The 16,687-nt window shown below is 41.4% G+C and overlaps 1 long non-coding RNA gene across 1 annotated transcript; it reads left to right on the plus strand.

Annotated features, from left to right (window-relative positions):
- Window positions 1–6,120: 6,120 nt before the first annotated feature.
- LOC138151222 (uncharacterized) lies at window positions 6,121–13,332 on the plus strand. The gene is made up of 3 exons (XR_011165764.1): window positions 6,121–6,656; window positions 10,140–10,446; window positions 12,353–13,332. It is a non-coding gene; the product is annotated as an uncharacterized lncRNA (long non-coding RNA).
- The last annotated feature ends 3,355 nt before the right edge of the window (window positions 13,333–16,687 follow it).

Below are 16,687 nucleotides of genomic sequence, written 5' to 3' on the forward strand. Positions count from 1 at the left end.
CCCTCATTACCTCTACCTGTGCTACTGCAATAGATACCCAATTGGTCTCTTTGCCTCCCATCGCTCCCCATTCCAAACCATCCCTCGCATAGCAGTTGCCAAACCGATATTCCTAAATCATAGATCTGACCAGGTCATTTCTCTGCCCAAGAAGGTACAGAGTCATTGGAAACTTTAAAGCAGCTTCAGAAGATTGGTAGAGGAGGAAGATCAACTGCAAGGGGTTACGGAGGCAGTGGGTAATGAGGAAGCAGAGTAGAAGTATGCTGGAGCCAGCTCATACTATCTTGAAGGAGCTGATCATTAAATTTTCAGTGCACTCATTTACCCCTCAGAAGTTGGCAAAAGTTTGATTTTTTGTTGTTGTTGATTGTCTAGATCAGGGGTGGGGAACCTGCAGCCTTGAGTCCACACACAGCCCTCTAGGTCCTCAAGTGTGACCCTTTGACTGAATCCAAACTAGAAGTGGTTCCCCACCCCTGGTCTAGACTTAAGCAAGTGGCAGAGAAAATGTCGATGGTGCAAATTAAACTAAAAAATATATCCTGTGTACATTTTCTTTTGGTTAATCAGTTATGAAACATTTACCAGCACAACGCTGAAGTGAAGGTATCAAATGCTAATGTTATTTTCAAAACTTTAACCATAAATAGGGTGGTATCTTAATGGGCTAGAAGTATTGATGGAGTCAGCATGGTAGACAGGGTGCTATGTTTGGAGTCACAAAGACTTGGGTCTGAATGCCTCCTTAGATACTAGCTTTGTGCCTCTGGGTAAATCTAACCTCTCTGTCTCAATCTCCTCATTGGTAAAATGGGGATAATAATACTACCCACAGTGCCTGGCACATAGTAAATGCTATCCATGTGCTATTATTATTATTATCATAGGTTGTTGCTGGAATCAAATGAGATAGCATATGAAACGCTTTGTAAAACCTCTCTTTTTCCTACTACATCCTTCTTACTACCTCCTTCCCTGTACTATATGCATATCATATTACTGTTCCTATTGTTGTAACATAGAATATTGGGTCGTGTGTTTGAGGCCAAAGGGAGAGTCAGAAAAACGAATCTGAGGCAGATCACAAGAACAGGGTTTGAAGAAAGAGTTTAAGCCAGTGTGTTGGGTTTAATTGTGAGTGCTCTGCTTCATGTTAAATGAGCCTGCTTTTAAGAGAGGGTGGGTGAGGCTGGTCTCCCCACATGGCCTTTGTTCTTCCAGATGAGCAGCAGCTGTAAACAGTTTCAGCTACTCACTGCCCCTCCTACTTGGGAGGCAGGCGTGTGTCAGTGAACTACCCCAATAACCCAACCAGCCTTCCCTCATCTACAGTCTCTCTCTGCTAAGCTTTCCTTCAGCTGCTCTGATTACTCTTTCTTCTGCACAGGTCTCTTGTATGAGTTGAGGCCTATGCAGACCTGTATGTTGTCTGAGGATCAGTCTAATTACGTTTTGAGAAGCTTACCTCCAGGTTGGCCACAGTGTGTTTAATATTTTGGCCACTGTTACTCTCAAAGCAAAAGTTGTATGTTTTTTTCTTTCAAAGTTTAAGTTTTGAAAGTGTTGTGATCTGTGTCAGTGGAGAGGGAAAACAAACCAATAAAATTATAAGGCCTTAAGGTACTCACTTATGCATAGAACTGATAAAAATCATGCCTCTGCTCAACCCCCTAAAAGGGCTCTTTATTACTGCTGAGTCATCTCCATTGTGTATGACTCTCCATGACCCCATGTGGGGTTTTCTTGGCAAAAATACTGGAGAGGTTCACCATTCCCTTCTCTGGCTTATTTGACAGATCAGGAAACTGAGGCAAAAAGGGCTAAGTGACTTGCCCTGGGTCACACAGTTAGTAAGTGTCTGAAGCTGGATTTGAACTCAGGTCCTTTTAACTCCAGGCCCTGAATTTTAACTACTATGCCACCTAGATGCCTAAAGGGCTCCTTTGCCTATTAAATAGACAGAATCACAAAATCTGATTGTTGGAAAGGAGTTCAGTGGGCATAGACAGTCCAACCCATACATGAGAGGAATCTCCATTGTAACATACCTGACAAATGGGTGTCTGGCTTCTGCTTAAAGAGCTCAAAGAAGGGAGAACCCACCTGTTCTACTTCTGGACAGCTCTGATTGTTAGGGAGTTTTCCTGACATGGAAACTAATTTGCCTCTCTGCAGCTTCTGTCCATTACCCCAGTTTTGCTCCTGGAGATTAAATGGGACAAGTCCCATCTCTTCTTCACATGATTTCCTTTCAAATATCTGAAGATAACTATGATGACCCTGCTGGCCCCCCATGATTTTTCTCTTCTCATGCTGAACAGGCCCAGTTCCTTCAATAAATATACTTCTGACATGGTCTCAAGGCCCTTCATCTTCCTTGCTCTCCTTTGAACAATCTAAAACTAATCAATCTTTCTTAAGCCATGGAGCCCAGAACAAGGCACAATACTCCAGGTGCAATCTGACGCAGGCAGAGTACAGTGGAACTTTCCTATATCTGTTCCCAGAGGAGAACCACATTTTACTGTGGCAGCATCGAAGACCATCCACAATCTGGCTACATTCTGCCGTTCTGGTCTTATCTCATTGCTCCTTCCTCTAATTGTATAGACATGCAGGCCAAACTGGAAGACTTTCCATCCCCTACGTGTGCCCTACACTGCCCCTTCTCTGGGCATTTGTTCATACTGGTCTATGCCTGGAATGTCCTCCCCCCATCTCCACCTGTTGAAATTCTACCCATCTTTAGGCCCAGTTCAAATGCCATTTTTTTTCCATGAGGTCTCCACTGATCCCTCCAGTAAGTGACAATCCTTCCCCCACTCAGACCTTGAAAAGCATTTGGTCTGCCCCTCTCCTTTTCACTTATCATGTTATGATTTGTATTATAATTATTTGTGTCTATAATGAGCACCAAGAGAACAAGGATAATGCCTAAATCTAACTGTTGTATTTTTCCTCGTGATCATCACACGTAATGTTTGTGGAAGTTGAAATAGGCAAACTCACAGTTTGACCATGACCCTTTTTTTCTGAATAGATCAAAACATTTTGTAGATTGGAGCTTTGGCCACCGTCCTCCCAATCTGGGTGAGAAAGAAATGGCAGAGATCCATTTTCTAAGTCAATGGGAAAAGCGCGAAAGAATGGAAATAGTCTGATTATTTCCAACTGCTAATAGGCATAGATATAAAACCCATGTGAAAAACACATTCTTTTCACACACACACACACACACACACACACACACACACACACACCACCCCAACTGCAGGGCACAGAACAAAGTCTAAATTTATATTTGTTCTCCTGAGCATAAAGAGATGTTCAGCTGGGGCTGCAGAAATATTCCCCCCAGCTTCATCCAGTCATGGCCCTCTGCTCTGTTGTTTAGTCAAGGGTATATTAATGTGACAATATAAACAGGTGTAACCACTAAGGTGCCATGTAACCAAGGGTAGCAGTTTGGATCCTGTCAACAGTTTGGACCCCAGGGCATATAGTTGTCAATCAACCAGTACCCAACCCCACCCTGCAGCCAGTTTTGTCATGGTTACATACTGAATTCTGTTCTCTAAGAGCATGATTCCCTCGACTTTGGGGTTCATCCCCCCACCTACCTGACATACTCCTTTTCCTTCCTTTCCCACTACCTCATTTATCTTACATTTACTTCAGATAGGGATTTTAAACTCACATTTTAACTTGATTCAACTTTAACTAGTGAGTGGTAAAAGCAGAAAAAACTACATGGAATATTAACTCTTTGGAAGATGACACCATGAAATCATGATCAGAGAGTTGACCCTGGAGCCAGGAAAAGTGAGATCAAGTCCTGCCTGCCTCTGACACATATTCCCTTTTTCACCCTAGGCAAGGCACTCAACCTCTACGTGCTCTAGACAAGTCCTTAAGACTATAGAGAAAATATGGACTTGTATTGATAGAGGAAACTTTGCCATCTGGGAGTTCTCCCTACAAGGGAAACCACAGGTCCATTTTCTATCCCCATAAAATCTACATGTTCCATTCATGCCCTCCCTAAGTAAGCACTTCTTTCAGACTGGAGTTTGTCTCTCCTTTTTAGGCTTTTAGCCACAAAGTGCGGCTAATCCAGAAATCCAATGTCTTATCATAAACCTCCACTCTTCCTATGAAACAGGAGGTGAATATAAGTAGCTATCCTACACCTGGTTTAGAAAGCACTGGAGAGCCTTCAGTGATTCTCAGGGTTGAAGCTTCATGAGAGAGCGCAATAGAGTGGAGTCTCAAGATCTCCATTCTGCCCAGAAGGTGTCTTAGAACTTTACCTCAAGGTCTGTTTATCCCCCATCTCTCCCTGAAACTCAGATGCAGTGTTGCTGGAATGCTCCCCAAACCAAATGCCATCAAATCTAATGCCAATAATGGAGAGGGAGGGAGAAGACAGATGCAACTCAGTTGCCACTATCTTTCTTCCCATTCCTGTTTCCTTTTCCCTCTCAAAGGCCATGCCTAGACATGCATCTGACAAAAGCACCCTCTTCTCTCTTCCATAGCAACCAGGGAGACCAAAAAGCTAAGGCTCCTTCCAGCTCTAAGTGGATAACACTCTGAAACTATGTCAGAGCTTTGATAAGAGGCTGGAATGTCTTTGTTACCTCAAAAGTTACAAGGGGACATATACAGTAGAAGACCTACAAAGGAATCAACAACACTGACTTTGAAGGAAACAAATTTAAGCTTGATGTCACTTCCTAACATTGAGAACTGTCCCAAAGTGGAATAAACTGCCTCCAGCATTTATATAGTGCTTACTATGTGCTAGGGACATTACGGTTATTATCTCATTTGATCTTCACAACAACGCTGGGAGGTAGAAGCTATTATTATCCCCATTTTATAGATGGGGAAACCGAGGCAGAGGTTAAATGGCTTGCCCAGAATCACACAACTAGTAAGTACGTGAGGCCATATTTGGACTCAGGGTTTTCTGCCTCCATGCACAGCTCTCTATCCACTGCTCCACTTAGCTGCCTTTTGAGAGGTGATAGCTTGTCCATCCTTGGAGTTCTTCAAGCAGTGTCTGGATGACCACTGTCAGCTATGTTATAGTGGGGATTCTTTTTGTTAATGGGCAAAAGGACTAATTGGCCTCTGAAATCCCTCCCAAGTATCAAAATGGCACAGGATATTTGTCCAGGGACAGGGGAAAAGTCGTGAATGCATCCATTTCAGGAAAATCTGGTACAGATTTTCATGGGAAAGGCTAGTCATATGTGTTTATGGCTCCTTAGCTCCTAAAACAGCAATATCCAGTTATTAGAACCAGCATAAAGTAATATTAAATGTCTCATTCTCTTCCTGGCTAAGGTTTTTCTCTCTAGAAAGGCACAGGGGAATAATTTGGGGTATTCAATTGTATTAAGAAGGGAGACTGGATTAGGATGCTTTACTGTCCCAAAGCAAGAAAGACTAAGGGAAGGAAGAGAAAAAGGCTTTAGCACCAAACACTATAATATTAACATTTCTACTACCACACCAATAATAAGAGCATTGATATAGTCCTTTAAGGTTTACAAAACACTTTTCATATATAAACTCATTTGATCTTCACAACAATCCTAAGAAGTAGCTGCTATCATTAGCCCTATTTTATAGAAGAGGAAACCAAGACACAGAGAAGTTAAGTGACTTGACTAGGGTCATATAGCTAGTAAGTATCTGAGGTTGAATTTGAAATCAAGTGTTCCTGACTCTAAGTCCCACACTTTTATAGCTGACTTAGGATTCCAAATTTCTATAACGTAGAACAAACCCATATGTAAAACAGCAAATTCTGGACACATGTTGGCACCAGGAGATCAAGGGTCAGAGCCAGAATTGGTAGGGCCACTATAAATTCCCTGTCCTGGAAATTGGCATGGTTGTTTCTGACAAAAAAAAAAAAACTGCATTCCACTATTCCTGGGTCTCCTCATTTAAATCTGAGCTTTCCCAAGAAGGCAACAGAAGGTTCTCATTGGAGGGAAAATGGTTAAGGATGTTCGCGGGAGGGAAGAATGTGGTTCTTTGCCAGGAATGTGCTTGAGAGGCACTGGTAATCATATACATTGCTTTTTATTCTCTTTCCCTCAAGGCTTCTTAAGCACAAGATGGTAAGGGTTTGCGTCTCCCCCCTGAAACTTCCCCATCCTCCACCACATGGAGTTTCTTCTTTTTCCATCCTTCTACTTTGGATTTTGGTATGTTTATTCTATGAAACCATCCTAAATAAAACAAAACAATCTCTGGGTTTTAGCCATTGAGCTCATTATTTCCTGTGCACTTTATCTGGTTTGCCAAATAACAACAACAACAAAAAAACCTTACGCCTTTGGGTGTGGTCCTTCATATCCAGGGAGAGGAGGAGAAATGCTATTTCTGTTTTAAATTATTTTGTTTTAATCTGAAGTATCCATAAATCAGAGCTTTGCATAATATAACTAAGTTTCTTTAGCATTTGTAGGATCCTCCCTGCTTGAAAACAAAACAATCAACCACTAGTGAAGTCCCTCAGAGCCTGGGCATTTTGATGCTAAATGGAGCCAGGGGTGACGGATTTCTACCATGCTCCTGAAAACCTGGGTTCTGGGCCGGTGTCTTTTTTTCTCCTACATCATAATGTGGACAAGGTAAGTGCGGGGACTGATACAGCGTCTGATATGACTGACAGAACTCTGGCCAGTCCCAATTCCCATTGAGTATCTTCCTACATTTTCTGGCTGACATATAATAAGTGCTCTAAAGATGATTTTTCAACCACTGATTCATTCCTTTGCTCTTCCATCCATCCATTCGTTTATTCCTGGAAGACGATCAAGATTTATATGCTCACTGCAATGCTCCTCCAGTGTTATTTGTTCAAATACCTCCTGAGGTTCTCCAGGCCTAGGTATAAGACCATAGGATTTAAAGTTAAAAGAGTCTTAAGAGATTCTTTAGTCAAACCCTTTCAATTTCCAGATAAAAAAATAGGATCAGGGAGGGGGGAAATGATTTGACCAATGTCATATAGGCAGTAACAGAGTTCACATTTGAAACCCATGTTCTCAGACTCCAAATTCCATGTACTTTCTACCATACCTGATTTAATCTAAGCTCCATCTTATAATCAGTCCGAGGCTGGATAATGTGAGGACTTTTTGGGGCAGCTGGGTGGGGCAGTGAATAGAGCACCGGCCCTGGAGTCAGGAGGACCCGAGTTCAAATCCAGCCTCAGACACTTGACACACTCACTAGCCATGTGACCTTGGGCAAGACACTTAACCCCAATTGCCCTGCCTTCCCCCCTCCAAAAAAAAAAAAAGGAAAAAAAAGTGAGGATTTTTCAAATTGTCCTATCAACACTGGCCCTTGGGATTGATGGTCCAGTGAGATTTCACGTGTGCTCCTCCTGCTCCTAGGGAGGCACACATTGCTCATCGGGGCCCAAGGCAAGGCCTTCTGCACCTCACGTTGTATGCGTCAGCTTCTGTTTGGCTCCGATTTGGGATCCCATAACTCCTTCTCGTCTCCTTAAATCTTCCACTTTGGCTGCTGCTGAGCAACCCTTCTGGGATCCCAAGGGCTAAGGTCACCAGCAGGGTGAGAAGCACAATTTTGTACCTAAGCTATGGGGATTGCACAAAGCATTACTGTATATAATCCCCAAAGTGAGAGTGCAAGTGGGAAAGTAGAAATAAATAAATCTCACCTACAAAGTGCCTCCTAATCAGCCAGGCCTCCCTTTGGAAGGAGCCTTCAATGATCCCTGGGAATTACTGTATTTAAAAGAAGACAGTGTTCCCCAGAGGAGGACATACCAGGCGAAGTGGGAGGACAGCATTTTTTAAAAATGTTTTTAATACAACAGGAGGTCAGTGAACAAAAAGGTGATGATGGTTAAATGGATGATCAAATAGGCAATTGGGATGGCTCTGGCCTTTGTGAAAAGGGGATTGAAGGGAATTCAGAAGTTTAGCCTTTTTTAGACAGTTCCCAAAGGGCTGACCAACTCAGGAGCCAGAATGAGTATTGCCTAGCAACTACATATACAGTAATAAGTTCCAAGAAGTTCATTAAAACCCACAGGCAGCCAAGGCCTCCTCTTCATTGTCCTTTGCCCAAATGGAAGAGAAACATGCTATTTATATATTCATTAAAGCAAAGCTTTAACCATGCAATACATTTTTCTAACAAAGAACTCAAAATGCTTCATATCTCTTGGGAAACTGAGGCATAGAGAGGCGAAACCCAAGATCACACAGTAAAGTAGCATGGTAGTGGAAAGAATGTGGAAGAGCTCCAGAGGCAGATGTCCTAAGTTAAAATCCTGCCACTTCCTACTTCCTGCCTGTGTGACCTTAGACAAGTCATTTAACCTCCAAAGACTTCTACCTCCTTATATTAAAAAACAAAACAAAACAAGGGTGTTCCACTAGATGGAAAAACATGGCTAAAGAACTCAGGACCCTGATTCCCAGACTAGGGCCATTTCCCCTAAATCTGAGTATTTTAAAATATATTTATGTATTTAATTATGTCTATAGTCTTCATTTCATGTTACAAACATCAGAGAACTGGGTAGCAAGCAGATTAAAATTCACTTGATACCCAGTAATGTCAAACTCAAATAGAAACTGATTCCTTTTAGCTGCCTATTGACTTAGAAAACCTCAAATTCACATTATCTATGGTGTAGTGTATTTTTATTTTGTTAGACATTTCCCAGTTACTTTTTGCCTTTTTTTTTTGAGGGGCAATTGGGGTTAAGTGACTTGCCCAAGGTCACATGCATAATTTTTGTGTTGTGTCTGAGGCCGGATTTGAACTCAGGTCCTCCTGACTCCAGGGCTGGTGCTCTATTCACTGCACCACCTAGCCGTTCCTCCCAGTTACTTTTTAATCTGGTTCTGGAAGCATGCTGCAGTTTGCCCCAGGGAAGGCCTGAGTTTGATGCCTCTGTAGTGGTTATTGTATGTTGGAGGCTGAAGGGCCCTTATAGATAATCCAATCCCACCTCCACTATATACTGAGGAGGAAGCCAACGCCTAGAAAAGTGATACCCCTTGCCCATACACATGAAAACCAATCAATGGAAGAGCTATGCTTAATAACCAAGAATTTCACTTTCTTTCTGGTCTCCAGAGTCAGATGACTTAGATTTGAATTTGACCTCTGATACCACCTGTGTTATCCTGGGCAAGTGATTTCATTTCCCTGGGCCTCAGTTTCCTCATCTGTAAAATGAGGAGGGGTTGATGTAGATGGTTTTGAGTCCCTTCCAAGTCTAGGGCTATGGTTTTATGATTCTTTCTCTACACGACCTCTAACCTAGTCTTCTTGACCCACTCCCCCATCAACCAGTGTAGACTCAAGGAATAGAAATCATTTTCACAGCAAGTAAGGCAAAATATAGTAATAGAATCATAAAGTCTCAAAGTTAAAAGGAACTTCAAAGGTCACCTATTCTAACTCTCGCACAAAGTTTGGATATCTTCCATAATATTCACAATGATCTGTCACCTGGGAGAGAAAATCTGTAGGTAGAAAGGTAGGAAGGGGTGATTGAATGCATTTCACAATCAAACAGAATTGCATTTTGGATTATCTGTTTTTCCCTGCCTGTGCCACTGATACCTCACCCACTACCCCTTGATGAATACAGAAAACAGAGAATCAACTATGTATATGGAGTGTCTGATGATTGCTATATACACAACAAAGAGTCATCTGGGGCTATTTTAGGTAATCAGATGAAACAAACATGTCCAGACTAAGGCTCTGGGTAAAGTGTAAATAATTTGGTCTCCTGACACAGCTCCCAAGTAACTGCTCCTCCTAATAAATGGTTAGCACAGACCAATATATAATACGACATCCATTCGCACAGTCACCTTACCCAAAGTGACCACCACCTCATTATTCTGGGTAGAAAATACAAAGCCAAAACCAGATTCTATTGACACATGCCTCCTGGAGTATACAGGGCAGAATAGAATGCCATGGCCAGTGCCCAAGGGCATCAACTACTCATGTTCTTTTCCTTCCATAATTTTTTACAATTTTTTAAAATTATATTAATATCTTTTGGTTTTATATATTTTTATTTATAAATAAATTTCATTCTTCTCTAGGCTGCATCCATGACTCTCCACAGGCCCTTGTCTACCAAGTCATAGAAACCTTTTCACCCTGAAAGTTCACTCCAGCCCTGGACTACTTTTCACATTGTAAATACCCCTATTCCTTCCACATCTCATTCTGATTGGCTAGTTCCTATCAGAACCTCCATTTTAAGGAGACCCAAGCCAATGCTGTCTTTATTCCTCTCCAGACTTTACTCCTGACTCTCTAGAACTTTCTCTACTATGTCCCCACACCACCACCACCCTCCTTTTGAACTTCTTTTTATGTGCTATCTTCCCTTCATCAGAATGTAAGGTAAGGTCTGGCAATGTCTGGCAAGGTCTGTCTTTCGTTCTGCTTGGCTTTGTGTTCCCAATGCTTGGTATAAAGTCAGTGCTTAATAAGTGCTTACTGAATTGACCTGACTTAATATTTTTCCCCTTCTACTCCTCAGATAACAAAAAAATAAAACAGAAAAGGGGTGGGAGAACTAAGTGACTGCATCCTCCAATGTATACACTATTTTACCTATATTATTTAAAAATAACATGTGGTTACATCCATATAACATATTTTTCAGCCATACCCCATTTCAATGTCGGTTCTTTGTTTCCACAAAGAGAGCCACTACAAATATTTTGGCATATACTGAATCTTTGCCTCTGATCTCTCAAACCCATGACAAATATGCATAATAGTGGGACTCTGGGTCTTCATCATTCCATCATGATGTCCAGAAAGATTGAACCAATTGACTTCCTTAGATCTCAAGTGATAAGATTATAAACTTCATGGGAGAAAGGCCCATGTTTTATATATATATATATATATATATATATATACATATATATATATGTATATATATACATATATATATAAATTACCTCCCTCAGTTCCTAGCACAGTACTCTATCTGTAGTAAACACATCATAAATGCTTGTTTAACATAAATATTTTCCCCCTTTGCTGCCTCCTACATCTAGTACAATCATCTGCAGGTACTAGATTGTCCATAATTGCTATTGGCTCCTAAATTCCTAGGAGACTGAAAAAAGGTAGTAGAGTTTCATCCCCAGTCTCAATGTTACTGTTCTTTCTAGGCTAGGCAAACTCTCCCTTCTTAGCTTTCTTCAAGACTGAGTTCAAATCCTACCTTCCTCAAGAGGCCTTTCTGGGTCTCAAACCCTGTTAATGCCCTCCTTCTGGCATTGCCAAGATTCCGAAATTACTAAATACATACAAGATACCCCACTCTCTACCTGCACCCAGAATGTGAGCTCTTCCAGGGGAGGGATTGTGTTTTTGCCTTTTTTTGTATCACCTAGACTTGGCACATCATAAATGCTTTAAAAAAGTTTGGTGACTGAAGAGGTAACTGAATTATGTATGTTCCTGCTGACATGAGTATAGAAAGCTCCCTGCCTTTATAAATCTCCCAGTGAAGGGAAATTAAAGCTATCTCAGGTAAATAGTACGAAGTAGACCAGTACCAGGAACTGAAAAAGAGAATTATCACTTGTCTCTCTGGGCATATTCAGACAGATAAGCCTTTGTTGATTTACTTTTTTTAAGGAGAATGCTTTTGTTAGTGATTTACTTACAGGATCATATTGTTGCTAGCAAACACCTACTTACAGAGAAAGGGAGGAACCCATGCTTAAAAAAACAACACACAGCCAAATACTTAATTGAAAAACAGGACCTCTGTTTTTCCCCTTGGCTAGATATGGTATCAGATGTACTTTTGCATTACCTGAAATATGGAAAGTATTAGTGGAAATGAAGAGGAACTTCATGAAAGGACTTGACAGTGCCATTGGGCTTTTTAAAATAAGTACTTTAGAACTTATAAACTTAATTACATCAATAAAAATAAGCAGTAATAATAATAGCACTGGTCAATATAATGATCCACCACAATTCCAAAAGAGTCATGATGTAAAATGCTGCCTTCGGAAGATTTTGTCCCATGTTTTTGTATGTTTATAGGAGGTTGATTGGTTCGGGGATGGAGGCCTAGGCCTGGAGTTGGGAAGAGCTGAGTTCAAATCTGATTTCAGATACTTCCTCATACAAAAACATGGGACAAAATCTTCCCAAGGCAGAACTAGATGAATTAAGAAACGTCAGAAAACAAAATCAAATGTTTTTGTTCTACTTTCCCTTTCTGGCCTGCCTGAAGTTCCTCCTTGGCTCTGTTTTCCATTTTTGTTGTGTACAGTTGCAGAATTCTAAAGCTTTAATCCTGCCTTTATCCTACTTCTTCATCCAAACCAACTCAAGACCAAGAAACATTTGAAGGACATCTCCCTTTTTCATCAACACATATAGACTAGGTACACAACCAGGCAGGGCAGCTAAGTGGCACAATGGATGGAGCGCCAGGAAGACTCACATCTTCTCAGAGAGTCTGCTTCTACTGGCATATCTGTTTCTTACAGGCACCCTCAGAATGGGAAAGAGATTATTTCTTGTAGGACTCGGGGATGTTTCACAAGGCTTCACTCACTGGTCCCACAAGTCAGCTACTGGAAAGACAAATACCAGCAAAAAGAGACAACCCTTGCCTTCGAGGAGTTTATATTCTAATTGGGAAAACACACACATGAAAGGAAGCTGAAGAGGAGAGAAGGGGGATGATGATAGAGAAGTACAGAGTACAGCCTGGTGAGAGAAATGAAGACTTGACTGGCCTGTGTCCTCCTTAAATGGAGATTCTTAGAGGAAGCATCCCCCCTGAGGGAGATACCACAGGGGAGGAGGGTTCTTCCTATATGTGAACACCAAGGCTGCAGCCTTCTTTTAGGATGAAGAGATTTCTAAGGCATGGTGGTGAAAAGAGAAGGAATACAGATTCATAAGAAATGAAGATTTCTCCACTAAGCCCCTCATTCCCACCTGTTCTAGCACTCAGACTTCCCCATGCTGCTTGAATTGTTGTTTGTCCTTCATTCTCAAAGAGGACCATGGCATCAGGGAGACAATGCCATGGCATGCAAGTGAACTGGATTTAAGTGAGGGAAGTACAGTCACCAGCCTCACTTTATCCTCCAGACACATCTGGGTCCAGTGGCAAGATATAATTGATTATGTAGTAATGGGAAAGAGTTGCCAAAGAAAACAACTTTTTCCTGAAAGTCTTTAAAATTTAGATAAATAAGTTTTTGTTGCTTTTGCTTTGTAAACTTTGTTTCTATTTCAATATAAAAAAGATATGGTTGTAAAGACACCTTTTCTCAACATTTTTGGCTGCACAACTGAGAGATATGTTTCTGAATGGAAGTCTTAGCATTAAGTCCTTGTTATAAGCTTACTCTTACGTCAGCAAACCTTCTTAGTTCAAATTTAGCTTTGGGATGAGAAGAAGCACTCACAAGTCACTGAACATTTAACAAAAGAGGTTTACTTTCCCCTAACACAGCAAAGATATACAGCAAATATGCAGCTTTTCTTGTCTCCACTTGGAAACAAGTCTGATCAGTAAGTTATTAGTGTACAGCAACTTGGACTAAGGCACCCAAGTCTAAGAGGCCAGACTACAGGCATTGAGACTTTTTTTTTAATGCTTCTCAAACAGGAAGTTTAGTCAAGAAAGGTGGAGTGTCAAGGAAATTGTGGCAGAAGTTGTATCAGGAAAATTCTGGGCTGATCACAATCTGCTCTGAGGCAAGAGAGATTTAATAAATTCTAGAAATCTTTTATACAATAGAGATTCTTAAATTCTCAATTAGATACTCTTTCTAATCATCACTGGGGACACATGGGAGCATTTCCAGTTTGGTAGAACTAGCCTGGATGTTGTAGCTCCCCCTTTGTTTTCGAAGAGGACCAATGACATCACAGGGTGATGTCTTGACTTGCTCGTGAATTGCATTTAAATGAGGCAGAGCTGCTCAAAGTTGTCAGCATCACTCTCTCCCAAAATCACTCAAGTCCAGTGGCAGAACAAAAGTCAGGATAACTGGCCATGGTCTGAGAAGCAGTAGCTGACCTTGGTGTCTGATGTCTGAACAAGCTCTAAGCTCTCCACAGCACCTGCTTCAGTCGCCTTCATGGCTGTTGGAATGAATTGTTCTCATCTGCTCATTCCACCAGGGGAAGTCTTCACATGCTTGGAGTAGACATCCCCCCTAACTCTCTGATAGACTAGCTAAGATTAGAGAGACTTACCATTGGGTTGAATTCAGGATGATGAAATTTTTGGCCACAATGCTCTCAAATGCCAAGTAAATTGTAAATAAGATGCTGTCAGAGATGGTAGAGGGACCACTTATCATTGAAAGCACAGATCTTTCAAGTATCTATCTAGGTCACTATTCTTTCTCACAAGTCCATCATAATTTTCAGATATGCATTGGCATGGGGGCAATCTTCTGTTCCTATGTCCTAGTGTATTCTATACTTAACAGAATAGTTAATTACAATAATATGAAGTAAGAAAAAAGAAGGAAATACAGTAGGTGAGATTAAAGAACACTGACTAAATCTAAACCTGAAGGGAAATATCCTGCAGCCCACCTCCTCTCCCTCCCCTTTCACACATCTAAATGAGGATGTTGTCCAGTGTTTGCACAAGGCTGAATAAAAGGTCACCAGATCCACCCTCACACTATCACAATGGGTGATGAGAACCAGTCACTTTTCTGCCAACTTCTGGCTTCTGTGGGATGAGATTATTTAAGACTCTTTACAAACATTCTGAGAACAACTATCTGCCGCCTGCTTGCTATTTGATCGCTTACCTATTTTTATCCACAAAACAAGTATTTGTTGAGTATCTACTATTACAATTCAAGCACAAAAAAATACCCCCAAACAAAGGATAAGGCAGCCTGGAAGAGATGTCTAACAGAGACATTAGTTTGTGCCTTGTGTGTTGTTTATCTTTCGCTCCTAAAGAGAACCATGACTTCAGGAAGGTGAAACCACAACATGCAAATGAATTGGATTTACGTGAGGGAGGGCTGTGCAAAAGACACCAGCCTCATTTTATTCTCTGGAGCCATCTGGGTCCAGTGGCAAGATACAGATCAGGAAGACTGGAGATGGCCCAGGATGCAGTGGATGGCCTTGGCCTTTTTGAGCTAAGGTCTTTCCCAGGTCTCAGTTTGTCTGAGGCAACGGCCATTAGCGGTTAAGGCTAGGCAAAGTTTGGGTCTAGGGTCATTAAGAAAGGCAGAAGCAAGTCATAGAACCCAAAGTCAAAGTCCAGAGTGCTAACTAGCTGTGTAATACTGAGCATCAAGTCACTATTCAGTTCCTTGAAGACCTAAAGATCCTTTTATAGGGGTGGCTAGGTAGTACCAGCCCTGGAGTCAGGAGGATCTGAGTTCAAATCCAGCCTCAGACACTTAACACTTATTAGCCGTGTGACCTTGAGCAAGTCACTTAACCCCAACTGCCCCGCCTTCCCCCCTCCAAAAAAACAAAAACAAATCCTTTTATACATCTGATGGACATTTGATCTCATTTATGAACCTCAGCAATCCTTTTCTAGTAATCTACATAGTCTCTGTCTTTTCTACCTGTCCTGTTCCCTGAAACTGTGGTGGAACTTTGGGCACCAGCTGAAGACATGACACCTTACACTCATGTTTGTATAGTGCTTAAGGCTTGGCAAAGCACTTTCTTCTCAACCAGCTTCCAAGGTCTGTAGTGCAAGCCTTATGACCATGACCACCATTTTACAGATCAGAAAGACATTGGGGAGGGAGCAGGAGAGGAGGCAGGATGTGCACATTTACTGGATCATGGATTAAGAGTTGGAATGAACCTCAGAAGCCAGCTAGTCCAAGCCCATCGTTTTACAGACAAGGAAACTGAGGTCCAGGAAAGTGAAGTAATTTGTCCAAGGTCACACAGGAAGTGAGCGTGAATGAATGAATAAAAGCATTCATTCAACATTTTTGGTTGTCTAGGAGGTGCCATAGTTCATAGAGCACCAGGTTTGGAGTCAAGAAGACTCTTCCTGAGTTAACATCCAGACTCAGACTCTTACTAGCTTTGTGACCCTGGGCAAGTCACTTAACCCTGTTTGCCCTGATTTCCTTATCTGTAAAATGAACTAGAGAAGGAAATGGCAAACCACTCCAGCATCTTTGGCAAGAAAACCCCAAATGAGGTCACAAGAGTCAGATATGAATGAAAAACAACTGAACAACAATAAAACTTTTGCTGTGTGATAAGCTCTAAGGATACAAATATAAAATTAAGACAGTCCCTGCTCTCAAGGAGCTCACAGTCTAATTGGGAGAGACTATATACACACTCATATTGGCATATATGTATTGTATCTATACATATACATATGTATGTATTATGCATATATACATACACACATATGTATGTGTGTATGCATGCCTGTAGGGTTGATCAAAGGCCTTGTTGGTCCTAAGAGTGAATCTGAAGGATAGATGTCAAGGCCCAGGCATCCTTAGGGTCTACAGGCAAATCAGATGGCAGGGCCTAGGGATGTAGAGGGTATATGTAGAGAAAAGTCAGATGGTAAGGACTGGTGGTCCTCCATTTTACACAAAGGATTGTAATTGATTCCCTG

Source organism: Petaurus breviceps, unplaced genomic scaffold (assembly GCF_028583685.1).
Source record: "Petaurus breviceps papuanus isolate PSGF00001 unplaced genomic scaffold, PetGlider_PUasm1.0 90895, whole genome shotgun sequence".
Taxonomy (NCBI): domain Eukaryota; kingdom Metazoa; phylum Chordata; class Mammalia; order Diprotodontia; family Petauridae; genus Petaurus; species Petaurus breviceps.